This window comes from Gopherus evgoodei, chromosome 9 (assembly GCF_007399415.2).
Source record: "Gopherus evgoodei ecotype Sinaloan lineage chromosome 9, rGopEvg1_v1.p, whole genome shotgun sequence".
Taxonomy (NCBI): Eukaryota; Metazoa; Chordata; order Testudines; family Testudinidae; genus Gopherus; species Gopherus evgoodei.
Window position 1 is genome coordinate 38,217,264 of NC_044330.1, and position 14,515 is coordinate 38,231,778.

Below are 14,515 nucleotides of genomic sequence, written 5' to 3' on the forward strand. Positions count from 1 at the left end.
GTGACCCCAATGGGCTAGCACTAAACCCATCCACTCTAATGCTGCACTAGGAGCTTTCCAACAAACTTTATTCATCCACTTCCATTCAGAATGTAACATGAACAATAGTTCATGTACCCCAGGGTAGCAGCATCAAGGCAAAACACTGCACTAGAGGAATTTGTAGGGACACTATAGTAAAATAGCCAAATTCTGCCATCAAATTTATCAATATTATTTAGCACCTAGGAGCCCCAATGTGCTGGGTGCTGCACAAGTGTATCCCCTATGCTTCCACATTGGCTTTAGCCAAGTTGCATGGATGTAAGTGAGGGCAGTACTGGCTCCATGAGCCTGACCCCTGTTGCTGAGCATCCATAAGGCCAAAGGAAGTGTTCAGTATCCTTTAAGAACAGACCCAATAAGTGTAATCTTAGGATAAATACATTTTAAAAGCCTTGCTTCATCCTGGAGCCAACTTGCCCTTTTCAGCTAGCCTGAGGCTGCAGGGAGCACCAGATATCTGCTCCTAAACAGGACCTTGGTGGGGGTGTGACATTCCCCTCTGATGTTATCTGGACCAGTGATGTGCTAGGTCACTCCAATTCTTGACTCTGGGAGCCAGCCTTACCCTGCTCTGCTGTGAGAGCCCCCACTCCTGGGCTGTTCACACACAGCGTCTGGGGGTGACTCACTCAAGAGTCCAACAGAGTCTTTGTTGTTAAAATCATAGAACTGGAGGTCAGGAGGTCATCTAGTCCAATCCCCTGCTCAAAGCAGCACCAACACCAACTAAATCATCCCAGCCAGGGCTTTGCCAAGCCGGGCCTTAAAAACCTCTGAGGATGGAGATTCCACCACCTCCCTAGGTAACCCATTCCAGTGCTTCACCACCCTCCTAGTGAAATAATGTTTCCTAATATCCAACCTAGACCTCCCCCACTGCAACTTGAGACTATTGCTTCTTGTTCTGTCATCTGCCACCACTGAGAATTGACTAGCTCCATTTTCTTTGGAACCCCCCGTCAGGTAGTTGAAGGCTGCTATCAAATCCCTCCTCACTCTTCTCCTGCAGACTAAATAACCCCAGTTCCCTCAGTCTCTTGTCATAAGTCATGTGCCCAGCCCCCTAATCATTTTCATTGCCCTCTGCTGGACTTTCTCCAATTTGTCCACATCCTTTCTGTAGTGGGGGGCCAAAAACTGATGCAATACTCCAGGTGTGGCCTCACCAGTGCCGAATAGAAGGGAATAATCACTTCCCTTGATCTGCTGGCAATGCTCCTACTAATACAGGCCAATATGCTGTTGGCCTTCTTGACAACAAGAGCACACTGCTGACTCATATCCAGCTTCTTGTCCACTGTAATCCCCACATCCTTTTCTGCAGAATTGCTGCTTAGCCAGTTCCCAGCCTGTAGCAGTGCATGGGATTTTTCCTTCCTAAGTGCAGGACTCTGCACTTGTCCTTGTTGAACCTCAGATTTCCTTTGGCCCTGTCAAGGTATTTTTCCCACTTTGAACTTTAGCATCCAAAAGTGGGGACCTGCATGGACCCTTCCAAGCTTAATTCCTAGCTTAGATCTGATAGCGCTGCCACCAGCCAAAATATAGTGTTTGGCACACTTTCTGTTCCCCCAAAACCTTCCCTGGAGAACCCAAGACCCAAACCCCTTGGGTCTTAAAACAAGCAGAAATAAACCATCCCCCCTCCTTTCCCCCTCCCAGACTTTCCTGTCTCTGGGTACCCTGAGAGGCTACACTGATCCAAACTCCTTGGATCTTAAAACAGAGAGGAATAGACCTTCCCTCCCCCTCCTTTCTCCCCACCAATCCCTGGTGAGTTCAGACCCAATCCCCTTGGGTCTTAGACAAGGGGGAAAAATCAATCAGGTTCTTAAAAAAGAAAAGCTTTTAATTAAAGAAAGAAAAAGTAAAAATTATCTCTGTAAAATCAGGATGGAAAATGTTTACAGGGTATTCAGCTCACATAGACTAGAGGGACTCCCCCTCCATCCCCAGCCTGAGATTCAAGTTACAGCAAACATAGGTAAAAATACTTCCAGCAAAATACACATTCACAAGTTAAGAAAACAAACATAAGACTAATCCGCCTTTTCTAGCTAGTACTTACTATTATGAACATGAGAGACTGTTTCAGAAAGATTGGAGAAACCTGGGGTGCACGTCTGGTCCCTCTTAGCCCCAAGAGCGAACAACGAACAAAACAAACAGCACAAACAAAGACTTCCCTCCACCAAGATTTGAAAGTATCTTGTCCCCCCATTGGTCCTCTGGTCAGGTGTCAGCCAGGTTCACTGAGCTTCTTAACCCTCAACAGGCAAAAGAGACATTAACCCTTAACTATCTGTTTATGACAGGTCCAGTCCTCCAGTTTGTCTAGGTCACTCTTCTGGACCCTGTCCCTACCCTCCAGCGTATCTACCTTGTTGCCTAGGCCCGTGTCCTTTGTTCCTGTGAGGCTGGGCTTGTCCCATACATGCCCTGATGAGGTGTGAATGGCCCCTCTGCATCTGGAGAGTTTTTGCCTGGGCTTGCTTTGAGCCATGAGGATACATTTTCAGCCTCATAACTACATACATGAAATTATAACCTATAACATTACTGTAACAATGACTATAGCATTGCTATACCACCAATGCTCAGTGCATCATGAGCCTTCTGAAGACACCTGACATTACAAACTTTGCATTAGATACCATACAATCATTTTACAAGGATGAACACGGGGGTGCTGGGTGTTCCCCCAAGGTACAGAGCATCACAGGGGAGCTACCTACATTATCCTACTATTCTGTGTGCGGACATGAAGAGCCAGAAAGTGTAGTATTCCAGCTTTTTCTTTTCTCTACATATGTTGTCATCTCTCAAACATTTCCTGGAAGTAAAGTTCCTACACATAAGCATACTATAATATATGTATAATACAGTCATTCTCTGGGGAAGCTATCGATCCTACATACCTACAGTATGGTCCTTCTGTTGAAAAACCAACATGAGGCCAGCCTTAGACCCTAAAGGACCCAGTGCCTTTTGTAAGTTTGACTCAGTCTTTTAGTGATGTTCCTGAACTTCACTAGTCTGAAGTAAGTCTACTGGGACACAACTTCCTGGCTCACTATGCAGACTACTGCAAGTTCTTCCTCCCTCAAGTCACTCAGTTACTCAATATGACTAACACTTGCTGATGCCAAAGGAAATGAGGTACATATTAAACATGAAATACTTCCATGTAATACCCCAAAGTTCTAAACTGTATTATGCTAATTTAAAGTACAACATAACTATAGTATGATGAGTAGAACAAGAGTAAAAGATTAGATTTCTGGAGAGCCCTAAATGAATGAGGAACCCAAGACTCAGCAATGCAGGCAAATAGAGCCTTAGCATTACTCTGGCTTCTCAGCATGTTTCGTAAAGGTTTGTTTCACACAGCTTTGCTTGCCTGCCCCATCACTTTGCTAGTCAACTAGTATTGTTCAGATTTATCTGTTACATAAAGCAGGACAGAAAGCTGAGTTCCTCCATTTTCTTATAGAAGCTGAATCTACAAGTGGACCCAAGATAAAAATCTTGATTCCCAATTTCAAACTGCTCTGCACTGGTCCTAGGTTTTGGTGCTGGCCATTATGAAGATAAAAATCAGCTGTCAAATTCAGATCTAGGTCCAAAATCTGAACTCATTGTCCCACCTGAAGTTGGAAATACTAGATCAGGAGCTTTGGTTTAGGCTTCTTTCTAACTGCCACACATTCTACAAATGCCAAACTTGTTTTAAAACATTTAAGTACATAAATCAAACACTTTCCACAGGAGACATCAATATTTCCTGCTCCAAAACACCACACCGTTTCCTTACAGTAAGTGGCTAATGTTACTGCAGAGTGATTGACAAGTTTGTTGCTTCTGAATAGGAGTTGGTATATTAGCCCTGTACACCACAAATAAGTACTGTAATGCAGTGATTCTCAACCAGAGTACACATATTCCTGGGGGTACGCAGAGGTCTTCCAGGGGGTACGTCAACTCATCTAGATATTTGCCCAGTTTTACAACAGGTACATAAAAAGTGCTAGCGAAGTCAGTACAAACTAAAATTTCATACAGACAATGACTTGATTATACTGCTCTATGTACTTACTTTTCAATGTATAGTATAATATCTAGATTCCAATTGATTTGTTTTATAATGATATGGTAAAAATGAGAAAGTAGGCAATTTTTCAGTAACAGTGTGCTGTGACACTTTTGTATTTTTAGGTCTGATTTTGTAAGCAAGTAGTTTTTAAGTGAGGTGTAACTTGGGGGTATGCAAGACAAATCAGACTCCTGAAAGGGGTGCAGTAGGCTGGAAAGGTTGAGAGCCACTGCTGCGTATGTGTGCAAACACGTCCTTCCCTGTCCCTTTCTTGGATGGGATCAGAACTGCTCAACTGTGTGTCAGACTCTATAGTGTCATGAGTTTAAGAGCAGCAAAGAGTCCTGTGGCATTGGCTGCATCCAACGAAGTGGGTATTCACCCACGAAAGCTCATGCTCCAATACGTCTGTTAGTCTATAAGGTGCCACAGGACTCTTTGCTCTTTTTACAGATCCAGACTAACATGACTACCCCTCTGATACATGAGTTTAAGAGAGATTCCTCCTTAGCTTAGGGGGTAAGTACCTGTGTTTTTTAGATCAGGAATATTTTGCTAGTTGCTCTGAAGGCCTGAGTAGCCATGGTGTGCAACAGTGACATCTGTGAAGTTTCTAGGTAGTGATGGCTCTATTGAAATGACATTGAGCAAAAGAAAGCAAACAGGGAATATATTTTCAAGGATCTTTGGGGGCAGGATGCAGCCCCTCTAACATGGAAGCACATAGCCATTAAGGTTAGAAATATAAATGAGAATATTTGGCAAGAAAAATTGGGTTAAGGAGGGTATGATGGGAGCTGTGAAACATCTATCAACCCATCTGTGACCCTGCCAGACAAGATGCCAGCTCTTCCCGAGGTTTTATGCCTCACCCAAGCACTAACAAATTCATTGCGGGAAACCAGTCTGTTCCATCTGTGCGTTAGTATGGGTGAGATGAATATTGAACCTATAACAATGAGTTTATGACATGCTTGTAAATTGCTACATTCATTAATCTCATTTATAATTTCCTGTATCACCTGCTATAAGGTAAGTTTTTGCTTTGTAATAGTAAGAAAAAAAGAATGTTTGCTTTGAAACGGTGAACCCAGTCTGAAGGGATTGTCTCCTGCCCACCAAGAAGGCTTATCAAAACTAAATGGGCCACCACAATACAAATACTTTGTTAGTTGTCCCCTTGCACCCGCAAGGAGGCTACCTGCAAAAGGGCTGGTCCCAACAGCTTGAATTCTGGAAGAAGGAAATAAATATAGCTGACAAGAAATTCTCATCTCTTTTGCTGTTTGGACCCTCACAGGGCTGGAGCTACAAAACTGACGCCGAGATCCCCAGGGTGAACCTGGCTTAGCCCTAAAAAGACATTCAGAGCTGGCAGATTTCTACATCTGTCACCTTTTAAAACCAAAACCTAACTCATTTGTGTATATGTAGACTTGCATGCTTTAATCTTGATATAACTCCTTTGTTTTCTTAGTTAATAAATCCTTAGATAGTTTACTATAGGATTGGCTGTAAGTACTGGCTTTGGCATGAGATCAAAGATACAAATTGACATGGGGAAAGTGACTGGTCCTTTGGGACTCAAAATAACCTGAATAGTTTGTGATCTTTGATGGATAGCAACCATCTATCAGTAAGTCCAGCTTGCCTGAGTGGCAAATTAGACTAGAATGCTCACAGGGACTGAGACACTCCATGGTAAGACTGTTACTGCTTCAGGAGTTCATATTTGTTACTGGGTCAGTGAAATCCAATTATAGACCATATCACCAATTTGGGGTCTCTGCCCTGCTTCCTCACAGCCTACCCAGAGTTTGACACCCACGATCATGAACCTCTCTGAATAGCACGACACCATCTTTGTGAATCTGCGCTATCTGGAGTATAAATGAAATGAGCCCCACTCTGATTTCAGATAGATTTTGCTAAGCAAACTATTCACAAACAGTTACAAAGAACTGCAGTGGAGGGCAGATTTTGGGGAAGGAGGATGGAATTCCAGTTCAGACTTTTGTGCAAGTGTAATGTCTCATCATTTGACCAGCTGAGTGAGGGGTCCCACTCTAATATGCAAATAGTGCCTATGCACAGAGTTGGTGAGAAACCAGAATTTCTGTTCTGTGGGAATTTCTCACATTTGTTTTTGATCTGCACTGGAACACGATGAAGTTTCCCAGAGAATAAAAAAGTTGATTTGTGACCACCCAAAACATTCAAACACTGAAATGTTTCATTTCAATGATGAAAAAACAATGTAATGTTAACTAATTAATATATTAGAGTCAAAATGCAATTAATGGAAATAAAGGCAAAATTAAATGATTTTACCCCATTGAAATGGTGTACAGCATTGTTTAAACTTGTTTGTTTCATTTCTGTGATTCCTTGTGTCTACCCTGCCTCTTCCAATCAAAAGTCTTGTTGAAATTAGCATGTTCTTGGTACATCTTTTTATTTTGACAGAGCTGTAGTTTTGGACTGAAAACTGTTGACTGAAAATTTTTTGGCCAGCTCCACCTATATGGAAGATAAGCTCTGCTACTCCACCTAGTGGAAAGAGCTCAGAGCAACCCAGCTCTTGTAATGAAGAAGTGACGGGACAAGGTTCTAGATCCTGTGTATTTGGATGACCCCATTAACTTTTAATTCTATTTTATATAAAAACACCACTGAAATGTATCTGCTTCCAGAGAGGAAATAGCAACCAACTGGCAAACAGCACATTGCACAGAAGTGTGAGGAAAGGAATATTTTGCAGAGGACATCAGGACAGTCATTGAGATGGGGATCCTTAATGTATATTCAGGACTCTTTAAAAAAAATAAAAACAAACAAACACTTAAATCAAGGGATCTGATTCCTAAACAAGCTAAGTGTGAAATAGCTGAGCACTTGATTTTCATCTGACTTTAATTAAATATACTAATCCAGCAGTTGCATAGGCAAATTGTTATCTGAGGCCATTTGCACATGCTGTTATAAGGTTTAAGCAGTCAGGGACAGCAACTGTATATTGTATGCTTACCTTGATTAAAAATCATGCCCATGGCATCTATGAAATAATGGTTTCCATACAGAAGTACCAGGGATGCCTTTTGCTTAGTTTTTGTGGAGACGGTCAGGAGCACCAATGAAAAGACTCTTGAAAATCTGATGGGTTCTAAAATATGACACCCTATGAATCTGTCTACTCACATTACAATCTTTCTCCAAGCTCCCCTGAAGGCTTTGCAGCCCTGCACAGCCATTAACATGAGCTAGTGCCTAAATGGAACAATTAGCCCCTCTCTTAGGATGATCAGTTACAGTCACATGCCCCGACCCCCAGATTTGCTGTGGTAAGCATGCTCAGTAACATCTGTCGAAGCCACTGCCCTCACTCTGCTGTCACTCCCCACCCCACATCAGCAGCTACGGGTCATCTTTGGGTTATTCTCAGGATTTCTGAAGCAGCAATCTCTAGAGAGAAGCATGAGGAAGTCTGTAGGAATGAGTTGCCTATGGCCCTGCACAGACGAAGCAGATGTGTAGAAATGAATCATTTTCCAGAGAATCGTGATCAAATTGGATCACGAGGGATATCTGATTCCAAAAGAAATGTCCCTGATTGCCATTAGTGTGTTTCCAATGATGTTTGAGGAACATACAGAGCTAGTATGGAAATAAAAATCCAGCTAGTATGCAAGAGCATACTTTAATCTAAATTACATCATATGGAATCCAATTTATTTCCAATGTAAATAATGAATGACTCCTGCCACCCCACATTCCGCATGTTCCACAAGCTTTGGCTTTAATGGGAAAGAGATAAGGCTCTACATTCAGGGAATGCATGCAGCTCAGTATTCAAACTTTAAAACGGAGGGGCCACATGCTGTTTCCAAAACACTTATTTGCATGCTTCCTCTATGGGTCTCCTGATGACAACCTAAATCCTGACTGTTCTTCAGCAAGCCATTAATCTCCCAGATAGCAACTTCCTTGAATTCCATGTAGCAATAAAGAATAAGAGTACTTTCAGAGTCTAATGTGAAAAGAGGCCAGAGGAGAGGGGCGCAGAGAGGGGCCTTAATTTTAAGAGATGTCCTCCTGGCATCTAACACCCTAGGCCCTAGTGCTGTCTGCATAGTCATCCTATTTAGGGTCTGATCCTGTTCTCACTGAAGTCTATTGGGGCCATTGATTTCAGGGGGGAATGAGATCAGCCCCTATAAAGTCAGGCTCAGCAGAGAAGAAAGGGTAGATTATCTGAAGCATCTAGTTTCCACTGAGCTCAGCAGCAAAGAGGGAAAGAGCAGCAAACATTTTAAGGAGGGAATCTAGAGTTCACGGAAGAACTAAGTCAACAGCCCTGGAAACTGAAGCTCAGCCTCCACAGAACAAACAACACAGGCAGTGGATGAGAACTCTTCCCCATTGATGGGATTCGTCACTTATCTGATTAGACCACCTTTAGGCGTGAGAGTCACTAGCCCCCTTCTGTCCTGGACCTCTCCGCTGAGGCTACGTCTTCACTACCCGCCGTATCAATATATCGATACATGGATATATCGATCTCCGAATGCGCTTATATCGATTCCGGAACTCCACCAACCCCAACGGAGTTGCGGAGTCGACATGGGGAGCCACGGACATCGATCCCGCGCCGTGAGGACAGTGAGTAATTCGATCTTAGATACTTCAATTTCAGGTACGTTATTCACGTAGCTGAAGTTGCATATCTGAGATCGATTTTCCCCCGTAGTGTAGACCAGCCCTGAGCCTGTGAACAAGGGCATCTGCTGTGCTGCAGACACTACCTGTCTAACAAAGGCTGCGTTCAGATCACTGACCCTGTCACATAAATCAGCAAAGAACTATAGATGGTAACTACTACTAGCCTGGTTTTGCAGATGAACTGGTGGCCTGTAGTAGAATTACAATTCAGAATCTCACATTGTGACAGTAAGTTTACCAAGCCCCTGAGCCATCCAGCCTCTTATAAAATTGATGTTAGCCGTATATCAGCATGATCTTTACCCAATAGGTATGTAAGCACCTTCATAATTATTCAAAAGAGGGAATAGCAGTAAGTATTTGAAATGCCAAAGGAATGGGAGGCATTTATGTTCACAGCAGATTGAAATGTCCTAAAACTATACCCTCCATATTGGTAAAGAGATAAGGAGAGGCCTGACACTGAATTCCTAGCCCTACCGCTCAGGAGAAATTAGACACCTCAAGAACACACAAAAGGAGAGACATTCCCTCACTGTACCTTTACTAGTTGAAATTAGTAAAGTTCTCAGTAGAAATACCTGAGGGAAAATCAAGAATATATGGAGGGGAAGCCTCCAGCAGTTTCACCTATGCTCTACCCCTACACACACCCATCTCGCAAGCATCCCTTATAATGGGACACTTGTAATCCCAAAGTTCCACATCAATGTAATGCACTGGGTAGGGGTTACTCCCCAGCTTGGGCAATCCCGCCTGGCCAGGCATGATACAACAGCCTCTTAGACTTTGGTGTTCCTTATCCACAGTCCCGCCAAGCCTACGGTGGTTTTCCCCTTTTCACGATTCATCCCTCTGGCCAGGTTGCTTATAGTCCCAACACATTTTGGGATAATAAAAAGAGTCCCACAAAATAGAAGCTTAGTGACCTTATCTGAGGCCTACAACCTCACCCTGGATTCAAAAGCTCTTCTCCTCCCATGTCCTCACATCAAGTGCACTTTTACATCTTCTTCCTTGAAAGACAGTAGGTGAACACACACACTCTCTCTACTCTGGGTTCAAGCCCAGGGGTACTGTATTAAGCAGCTAAGTTCTGCTTCTTCAAACACACTGCTGTTTCCCCAAACCACTTCCTACCTTCATCTGCAACCAGACACTTCCACAGATCAACTCCTTCTGGTGCTTTCTCTCAGGAAGTTCTAGCTCCTTGGGCCACTTCTTATCAGTCTGTGGCTGATAGAGATGTAAGGGACTATTGTCCTCTTACTAAAACACAGTGAGGGGTTGTTGTTTTTTGTTTTTTTGGTTGTTTTTTTTTTGGTGGGCTAACTCCCAGTGCCAAAAGAAAGGGGAAGAGTTGATGGGAAATCAAGACCCTGAGACTGACAATCCCCAGGAACAATGGGGAGAAGCCAATGCTCCAGATTGCCTGTTTGACAACCTATGAGCTGGAATTGCCAGGGTCGGACAGAGTGGGGCTGAGCTAAGGAGAAAGCAGGGGCCCAAGCTGAGCTGGGGAACTGCTGTGCCAGATCCAGAGGGGCCAGAAAAGCAGCCCAGGGAGCAGATCCTGTTCTGGGAGCAGAGCTGCAGCCACAGAGCCAGAGACACAACACAGAGAGAGCAGACCCTGTGCTGGGAGAGGTCTGTAGCACAGAGCCAGAGGGGCCAGAGAAGCAGCCCAAGGGCTGGAGGCAGAGCAGCAGCAGCAGTGCTGAGGCAGAATGGAGCTGGGGCTAGAACAGGAGCTAGGACTGGAGCTGGAGAAGTCTGGAGCCGGGTACAGTGAGCAACTGGCGCCAGCCAAAGGGGGACCCTGGGCAAAGGGCCCAATGCAGAAAGACACCCCCAGCCAAGAGTCCTTGCAGCTCAGACTGGGAGGGGAATCTTAACTCGATGGGGGGCTGACATTGGGAAGAAGGATCCCACCACCCAAAGCCCAGGAGTGTGTGGCCACCACCAGAGCAAGTGTCCAACCCACAGCATCCCTGCAGCACAGCCAGGGTCTGAGAAGGAGGCCTGGGACTTACAAGGAACAAACTGTGAACTGCCCTCACATTCCAGAGACACTGTTTGTAACGTTCCCTGCCACAGAGCAGCGTGATATGTTTTCCTTTAACCTTTCCCATTTTTCCTTATTCTTTTTAAAATTAATTGCTGATTAAATAAATTGTATTTGCTTTAAATTGTATGTAATGATCAGTGGGTCAGGGAAGCGCCCAGTGCAGAGAGAGTACCCCAGTGTGGGGACATCCTAGCCCCTGTCCTAGGTGATCACAGCAAGGTTAGGGGTTGAGCCCCCCAGGAATCCTGGGCCCAGCCTTGTTGGTGTTACAAGGACTCTGCCAGACAGGAGAGTGAAAAGAGAGTCCTCAAGGGCAGGGAGGCCTCTGGGTAAAAGAAGTGGGAGCAAGGACTCAGATTCTTCTGCTAGCCCATTTCACCAGGGTAGTGCAGAAGCCAGGAAAGTTTCCCCGCAATAGCAGGCCCATTCCCCTGCTCACACAGAGGCTTTTAAGGTTCCCTGGTAGCACACAGCTCCTCACAGGCTATGTCCTCAACAGATACCCAGAAGGCTTTTTCCTAAATGCCTTTCCCTAGCAGCTCCTCTTCTTAGGAGCACCTCAGTTTAGTAGCATCTGAGCTCTGGTAGCTTTCTGTCAAGTCCAGGTGCTCGTTAGCTGCTAACCAGCCACAGAGGCAGTTAAATACATCTAGGTGGGCCAAGAAGGAGTCAATCTCCTTCAAGAAGCCTGTCATGAATAGGCTGGGCCCTAACTGCCCTTAAAGAGGCCAGCCTCCCTATGATCTGTCCCTTCACTTTTATTGATAAAAATGATTTACATGAGAAATACAGAACCATGCAGATGAGGCTATAAAAAGAGTCTTTTGCAATAATGGAAGGAATTCATCAGCATTTTCAGTTTCCTCCATTAATAATTTGTGTCCCTCTTATTATGGGTCTTTGTCAAACACCGTGTCCCACCTTTGGGCCTTCACAAAACAAGGGGTATGGGTGCATACACACAATCAAAAGAGTAAGACAAAGAATAGGGTAGGTCAGAGTACAAATCAGGCCGTTATCCATCTAAGTGCCACGTATGTGTAACCCACACACATTCTGGGTGTGGTGTTCTGTCCCATCTGGTGGCACCAAGACCACTTAAAGACAGAGAAAATGAGTCTGCTCTGCAGCCTTAGCTAACAGCCAGTTGGCTTTTAGCTCATGCTTAGAGGCGCATGCACTAAGGTCTGGAGGCCCGAGGTGCGATCCTGACCGGGGAGTGTCGATGTTATATATACACCTACAATCCATTGGCAAATGCAAAAATTTGAGCACAAGCAATATGCCCACAAACCAGGAAGTTGGGCCAAGGCCTAAAGCATCACTATTACTTGCTAATACAGTACAGTGGCCCTCAATGACAGTTAACTGCCACCAACCATGTTTTCCTCATGTAAAGACTCACAGCAAATACAGAGCCCACCTCTTCAACCTGAGTTACATTCATTCCACCCACAACTTGCTAAATCCAGATAACATTTCATAGAGAGACTCAATCCTCAGTAATTCTACTGGGCTAAGAACAGTTAATAATAAAATGGGGAACAAGTGCCTCAGAGCAATATTGTTGCTGTTTCTTCAGTGGAAAAATATTATTAATGTTCTTTAAGAAAATAGCGCTTCAGTGACTATAACTTATGTGCCATGATTATGTATCACCCATGTGTCACACTGGAGCTGCAGAGAAAACGTTACTCCTGCTGATCAAACCTAACAGCTGCATGACAGATTTCTTGGTATTGCTCAATTTAGAATCCTATGTATGTAGCAATGGCTCAGACAGTAACATATAGGAAGACAAAGCAGGGCGATTCACAAACCTTGCACAGGAACATCATGTAATGGTGTATGTGTAGAATCACATGGGGAGCATTGCAGCAAGCAGGGATGCTCACTCACCTTCCCCTACCGCTGCTGCCAAAGACTTCTTTGCTGATTGTTACAGGAGCAGCAAAGTTCTAACCCTGCTAATAGGCTGGATTGTAATTTATCAGCATCATTAGACTATAGCTGCCGCTGTGATAGAAAAATGGCAAAGGGTCACTTTATAGTGTTATGTATCTATACGGAAAATGCCTACAATGATGCCCTGTTAAGGTCTTAAGAGAAAGACTGTAATAATCAGTGCAGCCAGCACCTCTACCATAACAAGTATTACAGGGCATTTTGGGGGGCTGTGTGGCTAATATTCTAGAATAATATTTGTCTAAATATTTATAGGGCTTCATTCACCATAGTGTCTGAGCACCTCCAATGGATTTAAAAATAGAATAATAACAACAGTTGCTTTCTGATTTGTCCTTCCCAGACTGGAGGAAGCCTGGCTTGATAGGTTTACAGTTTTGTGTGTTGAGTGAGTGTGGTGTGTAGGCATGGGATAGAGCACCTCTTTGTGGGAAAGCAATGTGAAGCAATGAGATTTGCATTTAGTTCCGAGAAGAGTGAACTCTGTGGTCATTCTGACATCATGCAGGAGTGAATTCAAGAGCTTCCTGTGAAAGTTCTGTCTCCCACATTCACACCTCCTTCTACTGATTGGCACTTTCATTGTTTCAGTGGAATACCGCTGCCATGGGAAGGGAAGATTCTAGGACCAGTCCCATGGGAGATTTTGAATGTCACAACCCATCTTAAACAGAGCTCTGTGATCAATGGTGAGCTGAAGTGATGTGTTCATGTGCAGTAGTGTTGTTAAGCAGTTGAGTTTGAACCAATTGGAGGTTTTTCAGAATGTGTGATTTCTTTGCTAGACATAAAGAGTGTCACTCTATTTATCTTAGGTAATCCTCTGGCAGAATTACTGTATTATCTGAGCACCTCACACTCTTAAATGTTTTTATTCTCATAACACCTCTCTGAAATAGTGAAGTGCCATTACCCTATTCTACACATGGGGAAGGGAAGCATGGAGGGTAAGTGACTTTCCCAAGGTCCCACAGGAAGCCTGTAGCAGAGCATAGAATTGAACCTGGGTCTGCTAAATTCTAGTCCCTGCTCTTTCCCACTTCCTCCAGCAGAGGCCCCAGGTCTCCCTTGGCTGGGGAGTCCCTCCTCTCTCTTACAGCATATGAGCTGATGCCACCAGGAGTCAAGTTCTCAGCGGACCCCTCTGTACTCCACTACAGAGGAACAGACTCCTCGTGCACCAGGTTGAAACACTTTTTGGCCTGGTAGCTCTTCGGTCCAGATAAATGGGCATTTCTGTGGCACTGCAACCCCATGTGCCAAGTTGCAGCACCACTCATTAAAATTTGACCCAGCTGCCCCTCAATGGCATTGCAACTGCACAGCTGAGGCAATACTCCAGCCTGCTCTGGTAGCAGCTATACTGATTTAGCGAGGGACCACTGCTTAAAAGTGGTCACATCATGTCCCCTTCCCTCTCCAATACGGCAGCCTATGTAGGGTGACCAGATGTCCAAATTTTATAGGGACGGTCCCGATTTTGGGGTCTTTTTCTTATACAGGCTCCTATTACCCCCCACCTCCTGTCTCAATTTTTCACACTTGCTGTCTAGTCACCCTAAGCCTATGGGTCTTTGAGCAAATACAAAAACCTTTGGGAGGTATTTGCAACCCTTAGACCACCC